Here is a 12,916-nt window from a genome sequence, read left to right on the forward strand (position 1 = left end):
CCCAAAAATATTTCATGTGGCCAAACATCACTCATGCTGCCCACGGAGACACATTAGTCTGGGCCAACTTTCATTCACAGTTACAAAATCAGAGACTCAGGAGCTCAGGAAGTTTTCCCTTGATCAAATTAATTATTGTCCATTAGGGATGAAATCTCAAGCTTTTTAACTTACAATTTTCACTCCACCTTTTGCATGAGCTCTGGGCACTAGAAGTGCTCATAATCTTTTATTTATCTTATAAACCCCTGCTCAGAAAGCTGTGTCACTGTGTATAAGTAAGATAATAACTTTCATGACTAGTTTCCCATGTAGGATTTCATATCATTTGTTAGCCTTAAGTCACAGTTCCTTGTCAAAACTTCAGGTAATCCCACTTTATGGAAGATTTCATTTTCTTTTATGTAGTTTCTATTGTGGTATCAACAACACCAATCATGTACATTTTTAAAACAGATAATTGTCATGAAATGTGTAAGGTCCTAGAAATTTGATAACTCCATTTCAATTAACCTGTCCTAAAGAAAGTCTCAGAGTATAACTAAAGGTTTATGTTTGAAGATATATGGCTGAATTATTTTTATAAGTGAAAAATGAAATATTTTAAAATCATATTTTCAAATAATTTCAATGACTTAGAAAATACTCTTAAGATGGTAATCCCAAAAAAATAATAACAAGCTGTATTTACAGCTTGATCTCACTCAGGTAAAAAATTAATACATGTGTTTGTTTTTAAAAGACAGGAAAAATATCCACTCAAATACTGGTTATGTATAAGCAATGATTTAAATTATCTTAATTCTCATTTTCAATCATTTCCAAATATTCTGTAGTTAACAACTTTCATAACACAAGAAGAAAACAATTGTAAATGATTATCACTGAGTTCAATCATTAGCCTTAGCATTGGAAGAATCCTAAGTGCTCATCTGCTGTGCTCTAAACCCAGGGCTGAAGAACTCCTCCTGCAGTTCAAGCCATCAAGATAAATTTTAACCAGATAAATTAACCAGAAAATGCATGCAATTATTAAGACCATTCATTTCAGCTACTTCCAAATACAAACTGACATAGGATACACAAGGTTGAAAATTAGAAGAGATTAAAAGAAAAGCAATGAAAACTACATGATTTCAAAAGAATGCAATACTATAAGGAGAGAACACACAATAAAAACAAAAAGCTGCCCCCAAACAATAATTTGCCAACAAATCAGTAGTAAATTTTATAATGAAAATCCTCTGATGAGAAATACAAATTATAAGGAAGAATTAAATTTATCCAGAGAGAGAAAATCCTACCTTTCAGTCTGGCTTGGTGTGTGCCACTCAGTGAGGGACCAGCAGGTGTTTGCAAGACAGCAGGACTCTGTTCTCTGAATGTGGATGTGCTGATGGATTTATTGCCACCTGTTATCTGAGGATGCTCTGTGTGCCCTTTGTCCACAAAGATTTAATTGGAAACTCCAACAGGTTCCACTCAGAGCCTTAGCTCCCTGCGTCAAAGGCAGGTAGGCAGGGCTGGAGAGGGCAGAGAGAGGAATAGCTTGCTGAGCAGAGAGGCGGGAGGCTGTGCTGTTTTACATCTGTGCTTATCTATCATCAAACCCTTTTAATTCTTGCCAGGATCGGAATACAAACTGGAACACAAGATGGAATCAGGATGCAATTCCTGTCCCCGCCCACTGAGTCAAAGGGGCTCCTTGTACCCCACTTTGCTTCCTGGAAAGAAACAAATCTTAGAAAAGTTATAGGGGACAGGGGAAATATGTGCTTGCCATTCTAAAGCCATAAAAATTCTACATCTCTGGTCTGTGTAAAGGCACAGGTTTTATACTACATCTTTGTATCCCAACACTAGCTCAGAGCCTGGCACATAGTGACCCCAGCACACCTTTCTTTCTTGTGTGGATGATTGGATGGACAGAGTGAGGTCGTGAAAGAGTGAAATCCATGGCAGCATAAGCTCACTGTGGGATCTTGGGGAAGCCCCATGGATCCATATTATTCTGACGTTAGGAGTCCTAGTTGGGCAAGGAGCATAATCAATTCAAAAGAGCAAACACAACTAATGAGCAAGGGTGGAAGCAGAGGATTCCACTTGTGGACCTGGTGGGTCCTTCCTAAGTGTAGGAGTTAATTCAGAGACTTTCCATTTAGGGCAAAAAAAAAAAAAAAGAGAGAGAGAGAGAAGGCAATTATCTTAAAATGGAAATCTGCAGAGAAATAGGGAGAGGAGAAAAGAGCATTAGGGAATGCACTATCCTCTTACTGCTGTGACAAGGTACTGCAAACAACTTGGGGACACAAAACAACATACATTATTTTCTTACAGTTCTGGAGGTCAGAAATCCAAAATAGCTGTTACTGGGTTAAAATCAAGGTCTCAACAGGACTGGATTCCTTCTGGAGACTCCAGGGGACAACAGTTTCCTTGCCTCTTCCAGTTCCTAGAGGCCACATGCGTTTCTTGCCTCATGGGTTCCACCTTCAAGGCCAGCTGCGTGCCATGTTTAACTCTCTCCCTCCTTCACTACCAAGGACCCAGGTGACACTTCTTTCATCAGGCCCTCTCCACTCCAAGTACAGGACCTCTGGGGGCTTGGGGCAACCCCCAGCAGAGTGGAGCTGTGTCTAGTGGAGAAAAGCACCACATGGGGGCTTGGCGTAGAGACCTCTAGTGAGGGAAAGCTGCTCTGAGACACCACCACACTGTGGGTGCCCCCAAATAATTGGGAAACCATGGTTTGGGGAACTGAAGACCTGAGTGAGAAGGTATAGGCAGAGAATTGTCATACTTTAGCATTAATAGAAACCACAGCAACAATGACAATAGCTATCACTTATGGAGTGCCTATGCCACTTTAGGCATGTTGCTGACATGTAACTCATCTCTTATAGGTATATATGTATATTATAGGTTATTTCATAGATATTATAGGTTTTACACACACACACACATACACACACATTTGTTAACTGTGCTTGTGTTTGTTCACAGGCAGGACAAACCTGGGGTGTCCTTACAAAATATTCATCTCTGTAAATAATCAAAGCATTGTCTTCTCAACAGAAATAAGCTCTCATCTTTGGTTATTTTTTTCATGTAAAAAGTGAAACCAAAAGGCTGGAGAAATGAAAATTAATATAGACTCTTAGTAGCTAAGTAACATCTCAAGTGTCCAATTACAAAAAATAATTTAAGTATGTGGACTTGAAAGATGATCGTGTTGCTGTTAAAACAGAAAAAAGGATTATTATGAAGGTTATATATAAACCTGGAAAAAATCACACATAAAAAACCCACATATTATAATTGGAAGTGAAAAAGTAGAATATCAAACTTTATATACTTTTATAATAGAATACACATTAGTCAGACGGTGGAAGAAATTCAGATTTTCCCCCAAAAGATGGGTAGATAAGCAAAATGTGGGATGAATATATATATATATATATATATATATATATATATATATATATATATATACACACACACACACACACATACATACATACATATATGTGTATATATATATATGTATATATATGGGATGGATATATATATATACATGTATATATATGTATATATGTGTGTATATATATATGTATATACTTGTATATATATGTATACGTACATATATATATCTCCAAACACACACACACACACACAGAGAATGGAATATTAACCAGCCTTAAAAAGAAAGGACATTGTGACACATGCTACAATCTGGATTAGTGTTGAGGACATTATGCTAAGAGAAATGTCATTCACCAAAGAGCATATTCTGTTATGTTCCACTTAAGTGAGGAAACTGGATCAGTCAAATTCACAGAAATACAATATAGAATGGTGGTCTCCAGGGTCTGGGCGAAGGGGAAATGAGGATTTTTTTTCAATACTGGGGGTTGAACCCAGGGCATTCTCCACTGAGCCACATCCCCAGCCCTTTCTATTTTTCATTTGGAGATAGGGTCTCCCTAAGTTGCTGAGGCTGGCCTTGAACTTGTGAACCTCCTGCCTCAGACTCCTGAGGCATATACCACCATGGCCCCCTGGAGGTTGTTTCTTTATTGAGTATAAAGTTTCAGTTTTAAAGGATGAAAATTTCTTTGCGCAACATTGTCAATATGATTAGCGTACTGAAATGTGCATTTAAAAATGGTTAAGAGGGGCTGGGGATGTGGCTCAAGCGGTAGCGCGCTCGCCTGGCATGCGTGCGGCCCGGGTTCGATCCTCAGCACCACATACCAACAAAGATGTTGTGTCCGCCGAGAACTAAAAAATAAATATTAAAAATTCTCTCTCTCTCTCTCTCTCTCCCCTCTCTCACTCTCTCTTTAAAAAAAAAAAATAAATAAAAATGGTTAAGATGATAAATCTTATGCTTATTGTGCTTACAATTAAAAAATTTTAAAACTTGATGTATATTGTGATTATATATCATAATTTTATTAGCCCAACAATGAAGGAAAATTTAAAAACTAAAAATTTTACCAGTAAATAGCAATAACTTGATCTCTATATAGTTATACTCGTGGATTCTGAGTCCTTGACTCATGATTTCCGGCCAGCAAAACCAGATTTGAAATGTGAGTCCCTTTCCAGTTTAAGTGGCTGGTGTTGAACATCCTCAGACAAGAAGCTTTTTTCTCCAGGCCAAATTGCATCTAATCCAATTGCATTTACCTTGAGCAGTGGCTGACATGGCCTGCCAGAGTCAACGGTCCTGTGGCTCTGATCTGGAGCGGGCTTCTGTTTCTCATTGCTTCCTGTTTCCCTCACTGTTCAAATATTTAACAATCAGTCCTGACTTCCTCATATTTAGCAGATGTCAGTGTTCAGATGGGAGAGGTTTGGTTCCCAAACCTTTGACTGTGGCTTGGAAGTCACAGGCTTCTGAAAAGAAGGTCAGGGCCAGGGGCAATATTTCCTTATATTGGCATAATGTCTAGTTGGCATTAAGGAACCTGTAGGAGTAGAGATCTGTCCACAAAGAAAAAAAAATTGTTATATCTGTGAAAGAAAGAAAGTGTTGGTTTCAGATTTAAGAGAACAAGGTGTTTTAAAACTCCAAAACCAGAGTTAAGGATATAGCACAGGGGTAGAGTACTTGCCGGGATGCTGAGGTCCATCCCCAGTACTGATAGAGAAAGAAGGAAGGAAGGGAAGGAGGGAGGGAGGGAGGGAGGGAGGGAGGGAAGGAAGGAAGGAAGGAAGGAAGGAAGGAAGGAAGGAAGGAAAAACTTAAAAAAAAACCACCAAAATCAACGTAAGTTGGAAATCCATGAAATAGGTACCAGTAGCAAACTCAGGAAAATATAAGTCGAGCAAAGACAGGAAAATTCAGCGCCCCCCAACCCTGACCCAGCATCCCTTCACCCCAGTCCTCTTGAGGAGAGAGCCTCTATATTTGGAGAGAATAGATCTGGGAAGGTTTAAAGCCAAAGAAGACATGGAAGCTAACCCTGTGAAACCAGCTTCCTTAAACATAGTCAGGTCCCTTCAAACTCAGTCTGGGTCTGCATTGTACCAGAAGCCTGCAGCTGCCCTGGTACAATGCAGAACTTGGCAGTGGGTTGCCTGGCAGGACTTTCCTGGGAGGCTCCCGGGGCTGTTGCCTCCTACCTGCAACCTCAACCATTTCCTTCGTTTCTTCAATACAGACTTAACCCCATGCCCAAATCCACGTCCCCCTTGTGCTCACTCCTTGTTCTCAACCTCCCTTTGACTCTTCTGCACCGGGGAGGTTCCTCCCTTCTTCGGGGTTTCCTCCCTTTGCCTCTCAGTGAATCATTTCAAGGACCTTTACTGTCGAGTTACTTCCCCGGATCACCAGGGCATATCACCTCTGCCCCATTCGACTCCAGCCTGCTCTGCTTGGAAAAGGTAACCAAGCGACATCTACTAGTCGGTGCTTCCACCTCCTTCCCCTTAGTGCCCACCTGGGAGCTGTGTTGGAATTGGTCAAGAACAAACCGAACAAATCCAGAAGAGATCTCATACTTCGTGATGCACGTGGCATTTTTTTTTTCTGGCACAATTCCTGTTATAGTTTGGATATAAAGTGTCCCCCCAAACCCCTGTGCTAATGCTGGAATATTCGGAGGAGAAATGATTGGGTCATGGGAGCTGTGATCTAATCAGTCCGTCCTACTTTAAATGGGTTGACTGTGTGGTGATGGCAGGCAGGTGGGGCTTGGCTGCAGGAGGTGGTCACTGGGGCCTTCCCTGGAAGGGCACAACTTCCCTGTGGTCCCTCATCCCCACTGCTTCCTAGTTGTGATGTTCTGTTTCACCTCCAGCCCAGAGCAATGGAGTTGGCCCACCATGGACTAAATCTTTAAAACCATGAGCCCGGATAAATTTTCCCTCTTCTAAATTGTTCTTGTGAGGTATTTTGGTCACAGTGATGCAAAACTGACTAACACACTTCTCAAAGGCAGAGATTTTTTTTTTTTTAATCTCCCTCATGTTTGTGTACCACACAGCACCTGGCATCTTGCCTAGTGGAGGTGCTCCGTAACTGTGTTATCAGGCTTTCCGTTACTACGACAAAATCCATGAGATGGGTTTATTTTAACAGTTTCTGAAGTTCAGTGCACAGTCACTTGGCCCTGTTGTTTTTAGCCTGCAGCGACTCAGTACATCATCATGGCAGGAGTGCATGGTTATGGAGACCTGCTTACCTCAGGACAGCTGGGAAAAGGAGAGACAGGAAGGGGCCAGGATTCCAATCACCCCTTCAAGGGCACAGCCCCAGTGAACCAACTTTCTTCCACTAGATCTCAGTTCTGACAGTTCCATCACCTCCTAGTAGTGCCACAGGCTGGTGACCAAGTTTTTAACTAATGGACCTTTGGGAGACACTTGCATATCATATCACAGCAATAGCCATTTGTAGCAGTTGTTGCTAACAGTGACAATGAGAAATCATTCTTGCCTGTGGGCTTCACATGAGACCAGAAGAGGTACTAGAAGCCCTGAAGGAGGTGTGCACATTCCTGGAGCTTCCAGGATGGGAATAAAGAAATTCCACCTTCCTTTTGGAATTCAGTCTCCAAACCCTCCATATGGACTGTGTGAGCAAATTTCCATGAGCAGAGCTGAGGGTTTTGAAACCCACCTCTAATTCTTGGGCTCTTAACCTCAGCAATGGCTCCTTATTAACTTCCATTCATTTACCAGATAAGGAAAATCTACCATCCCCTAAGACCTTTGCATTGGACCAGAGAACTGGTGAAAATAACCTAGACTTCAGTGGGGCAGGAAAGGCAATGTCTCTTAGAGACAAAAGTCGTGTTTTTTTTCTTTAAAGTTTTTCTGTATATATAAATATCCTGGAGATTAATGCTCTATCTAAGATGCAGGTGGCAAAGATCTTCTCCCATTCTGTAGGGTCTCTCATTACGTTCCTGATTATTTCCTTTGCTGTGGATTCTTTTTTTCAGCGGGGAGGGTACAGGGGATTGAACCCAGGGGCGCTTAACCATTGAGCCACATCCCCAGCCCTATTTTGTATTTTATTTAGAGACAGGGTCTCACTGAGTTGCTTAGCACCTTGCTTTTGAGGAGGCTGGCTTTGAACAAGAGATCCTCCTGTCTCAGCCTCCTAAGTGCTGGGATTACAGGTCCATTTATGGATTCTTGATTTTATTTTTTGCATTTTAGAATTCTTGTTGAGGAATTTATTTCCTAAGCCAACATGATCATGCTAAGTGAAATAAGTCAATCCTCAAAAACCAAAAGCTGAATGTTCTCTCTGAAACACAGATACTCACACACAATAAAGGGATGGGGAGAGAACTGGATTAGATGAAGGGCAATGGATTAGACAATGGATTCATTGGGTTAGAAAAAGGGGAATGAAGGGAAAGGAGGGGAACAGGAATAGGAAAGACAGCAGAATGAATCAGACTTAACTTTTCTGTGTGCACATATGAATACACGACCAGTGTAACTCCACATCATGTACAATCACAAGAATGGGAAGTTTAAAAAAAAAGACGAATGGGAAGTTATACTCCATGTATGAATAATATGTCAAAATACACTCTACTGTTATGTACATATAAAAGTAACACATTTTTTAAATGAGAAAAAAATATTTCTATACATAACAGGAAATAAAAAAAAATGCCCTTCGAGGTTATTAAAGTTTGGTTCCTGCTTCTCCCATTTGCCATGTGTGAGAATTTGAACAAACTACTTGAGTTCTTTGTGCCTGGTTTGCTAACTTACAGAATCTAGTGAAGATTTAATAAGTAAAGGCACTCAGAAGAGTGTCTGGCACACAGCACACAGTGTTGTATCCTAAGAACTTATTTATCATAAAAGCAGGAAGATACTGATTCTGCTCTGTTGAACTCTTTTATTTGTTTGGGGAGTTTCCAAACACTAAGTTCCTTAAAATAAATTCCTCCTAGAAATGCAGAATCTATGCTCATCTACTTTCAGTGCTATTAGTTCTTGCTAACCAGGAAAATTTGCACAGATTGCTCAAGACTTACTAGGGACAGTCAACAGTGTTCCTCTAACTCACGGCTTATCCACAGTCTGTCTGAATGAAAGCCTACCTTTTCTCTCCTCCCACCGAGGAGAAGCCCGTGACCAAAACCAATCCTAGCTGGCCATTCTCTTACCAGTTACACAGTCCAGCATCTCATTCTATATTGTTTTTCACGTTCTCTCTGTTGAATCATATGTGTAATCTTGTCTCCACAATTTAGCTTTTAGCTCCTTAGACTATAATAATGTATTACACCATAATGTCATCATTGCTTTAGAAATATGATGTGGGCTCCAAGACACAGAGCTAGGGAGCCTGAGGCTGCTACTCTGAGCTCAATGTATGGCTGAGATTATGAAAGTATCTGATAGATATTTTGAGGTTTTCCAATGCCCAACACCATGTTGAATCCATTGATAGTGCCACTGAATAGGTACTTGCTGATAAAAGGCATCATTCAAGTGCTTTGGCTTCTCCAGTGAGTACATCATAAGCAAGCCACGAAATAAGGCATTTTTCTGGCAATGAGACTCAGACATTGAGACAGTGAAGGCACAATGCCATGACAACTGGTGGAAAAATAGAGATGATCCAAATTAGAATATTCCTAGAATTGTTCCTGAGAATTCCAGATGTTGTAAGTCCAGCTTGTCCACAGTTCATCTTTGATGTCATCTTTCACACAGATGTCAGATCAGAGCCTGGATCTTGAATTCTTATTTCAGAAGACTAGAATTAGCCAGCAGTCTTAGAAATAATTTGGTTTTCCAAAGTTACCCTAGATGGGAATAGAACAGACCATTAATAACTACCCCATATCAGAGGGTAGGTATCTCCTAGATTTATCCAAATTTGAACAGAGAAGGCAGAGACAGAACTAGGTAACTACAGAGGCTATAGAGTTTTTAAAAAATCCACAATCTGTGGTCTAGGAAGCATAGATTGCCAGTCTCTCAGTCCAGAACTTAGGAAAATCACTTTGCTTTGTTGGGCGTCAACTTCCTTACCTGTAAATTGAAGACATTGGTCTAGTTGATTCTTGCAGCCCATTTCAGGCTTAATAATCATAAACTAGTCTTAGAAGCAAAGCAGTGAGCTCTCTTTTAATGTTGATTCTGTCATCCACTACCATCCTCTGCCACTGATTCCTTCCAGGTCTCTTTAATGCAGAACTTTTCACATTCCTGATTGCAGGCTGTTGTATCACTATTCACAGGACCCGCTGCCTATTAAAACAAACAAACGAACAGCAACAACAACAAAAAACTATACCATTTTAAACAGAAGCACCTTCATATTCCTGATTTTAATTCTAGATAAAAGTATGATGCTCATACCAAAAAAAAGGAGAAATATAAAGAAGAACAATAATCTCATCATTCAGATAGTCACTGTTAACATCAGTACTTATTCTTTGATGATGTTTTCTGAGCGTGTGTGTGTACACCTATCAGTAATGGAAATCATTTTGTATATGCCATTTCATATAGAATTTTCTACTTAATACTGTTTTGTGAAGATTTTCCCATGCATAAAATATTTTCCTATCAGGCTTAGTGTCTGAATAATATTCCATTGAATAGATATATTAGTATTTATCCCACAAATTCCCTTTTGTTAGAGCACTTGGATGTGAAAGAACCACCCTGATCTGGCAATCAAAGGAAGTCTCTGACAAAGGGCACTTGGAGTTCCAAGGATATGTTCCCCCTTCAGACCATCAGCAATGGCACAGTGACATCTGGTAAGGGAAGTCCAGCCATCAGTCTTCTCTTGGTTATTACATTTAAACATTTACTCTGCTCTCTTAAGTTGCCATTGTTCCTATCATAGAGGGCCCTCTACTGTTTCCTCTCTTTTTCACAACACATTTGTGACCCTAGTGACAATGAAAGAAATATGGAATATGGAATAGAAACAGAGATCTGTTTTCAGGAGGTCAGAGTAGTTTTTCACCTATAAATATCACTCTGATTCTGATGCTCAGAATTTAAAAAAAAAAAAAAAAACAGCCAACACAACAACAAAGAAAAATGAAACATTAGCTACTTCTTCCATCTTATGCTGAAATGTTAATATTAATGATTTTATTAGTTCACTCCTTCTTAATGGAAATGGACAGAACTCTTTAATCTGCTGTGGTTTATCTTCATAATATTTTCCTCTATCAGGATTTTCCAACAAATGAAGAAAGATACATATTATATGGGGAAACTCTGGGTCACCGGGGTGAGCTTTTCTGACCCGTCCCTTCCCTATTTTCCTTCTCCAATAAATATTTGTAATAAAAGAGTAAGAATTCACATTTCTATATAAGATATGGATTTCTGTGAACCTTCTTTTAAATCCCTGAGAAACATAAATGATGTGAAACCTTTCCTGCTCACAAATGGAGACTTGGAGACAGAAGGAACTAAGGTCTGACCCCAGGTCACACTGTGCATGTAAAGAAACAGTCAGCCTTGAAATCAGACTGGTGACTCTGCGTCTCATGTTCTGACCACATTTCCTACTTCCAGGGCCAACTAGATTTTTTTATTCCTTGGGAGTAGAGTAAGGTAGGATAGGATTTCAACAAATAAGAAAACAATGACCACTATATATTCTGAGTAGGGACACTATTTCTTAGGAAAATACCCTCCACAAAGAAAAATAAAGTTGGGAGAAATAAAAGGAGCAACATATTTTAATCTTTCTAGCAGATACTTATTAAGTATTAAGTGCAAGTTGTCTTTAGACAGAAGATATAAGAAAATTATAAGATGTACTACCTGATAATTAAAGGGGCTTGCTATTTAGAACTTAGAAAAAGAGCCTGACACATGCTATTGTGTAAATGTTTTGTCAATCAATAAATGTATGATTAATGTTAGCTAAGAACTTTTTTGCTCTTTTCCAAAAGTTGCATTTCTTATCTCTTTTAATGCTTCCAACAATTGCATGAGAAAGTATTACTATACTAATTTTATAATGGAGAAAAAAATGAAACCTATAGAGAATAAATTTTTGTTCAAGTTCATAGAACTATTGAAATTAGGGCTTTAAGTCTGTCTAGTTCCATGCCTCTTAACCATAATACTGTGCTATCCCCTGTCCCTGGGTGCTACTCTCTGAGCATATGTAACTATCAAATTGCTCTTCTGAATGTCATACTAATTATATTCCTACCAAAAAAACATGAAAATTCCTGTTTCATTTTACTTTTGCTTGCACATTAGTTAAAATTAAAAATTGGAGTCCATCTCATAAATTAAAACATAATGTTTTGCTCTTAATTATAAAACATAGTAAATGATGCTCAATCTCATTCATCATTAATGAAGACTTTAGTAACTAAGTAATGTTTACTTCACTTATTACACCAGTTGATTATCTCTTATTTTAAATGCTTGAGACTAAAAGAGTTTTGGATTTCAATTGAGTTTTTCTTTGTGAGGGTGAGGGTGGGATGGAATATTCGCATATACTTCATGAGATATCTTGGGAATGGGACCCATCTCTAAACACAAAATTCATTATGTTTCATATACCTCTGATACACATAGCCTGAACATAATTTTATACAATATTTATAATAATTTTGTGCATGAAACAAAATTTCATAGTGTGGAATTTTTCACTTGCAGCATCATGCTGACACTCAAAATGTTTGCATTTTGGAGTATAAAATACTCCAAAAATTTGGACTTTTGGATAGGGATGTTCAACTTGCATACCACCATTATATACAATTCATCCCCCAAATCTTCCTCCCATGTAAAAACGTTTGATTTTCTTCATCAGTTATCACCATGATCTTCTCATGGTCAAACACAATGAATACTTACAGTCCTTCCATTACTTGCTTTCTCTTCTGTTTGGGGGTAATAACAAATTAAATTTTTGTCTTCTTTTGGCTTGTGGAACATGTGCTCTGGGTCCTTTTCATCTCTTATAACATTTCAAGTTCGACTGCAGGACACTTTTCCTTTGTCCATCCACTCATCTTAGTGATCCTCCTAAAAGTGGACCTTGAACAGCTTCCCACTCTATACACAATCTTTGCTTTGTCTTTTTCAGGTCCTCATCATCAATTTGTTTATACGTCACAAATCTTAGTTCATCCCAAATGTCTTCTTGGATATTTACAAACAATCCAAGGAAACCTAACAGATTCCCAAGCAGAATAGTTTCCCTCTTTCATCAGCAGCAAAATTTCCCTCTCCTTCTCTGTGCCAGTCCTGCAAACAGCGCCAGAATCTATTCAAGCTCCATCAAATCTGGACTGTCACCTTCTGCAGCCTGTCATCCTATTTTAGTTCGGACCCTTGTGTAGCTTTCAAAACTGTTCCTGGGTGTCTTTCACACCATGCCCACAACTTAAAACAAACCAACAGATGCTTGTTGAATGGATACAGGAGTTAA

This window comes from Spermophilus citellus (genome assembly GCF_964194105.1).
Source record: "Spermophilus citellus genome assembly, chromosome: 16".
NCBI lineage: Eukaryota > Metazoa > Chordata > Mammalia > Rodentia > Sciuridae > Spermophilus > Spermophilus citellus.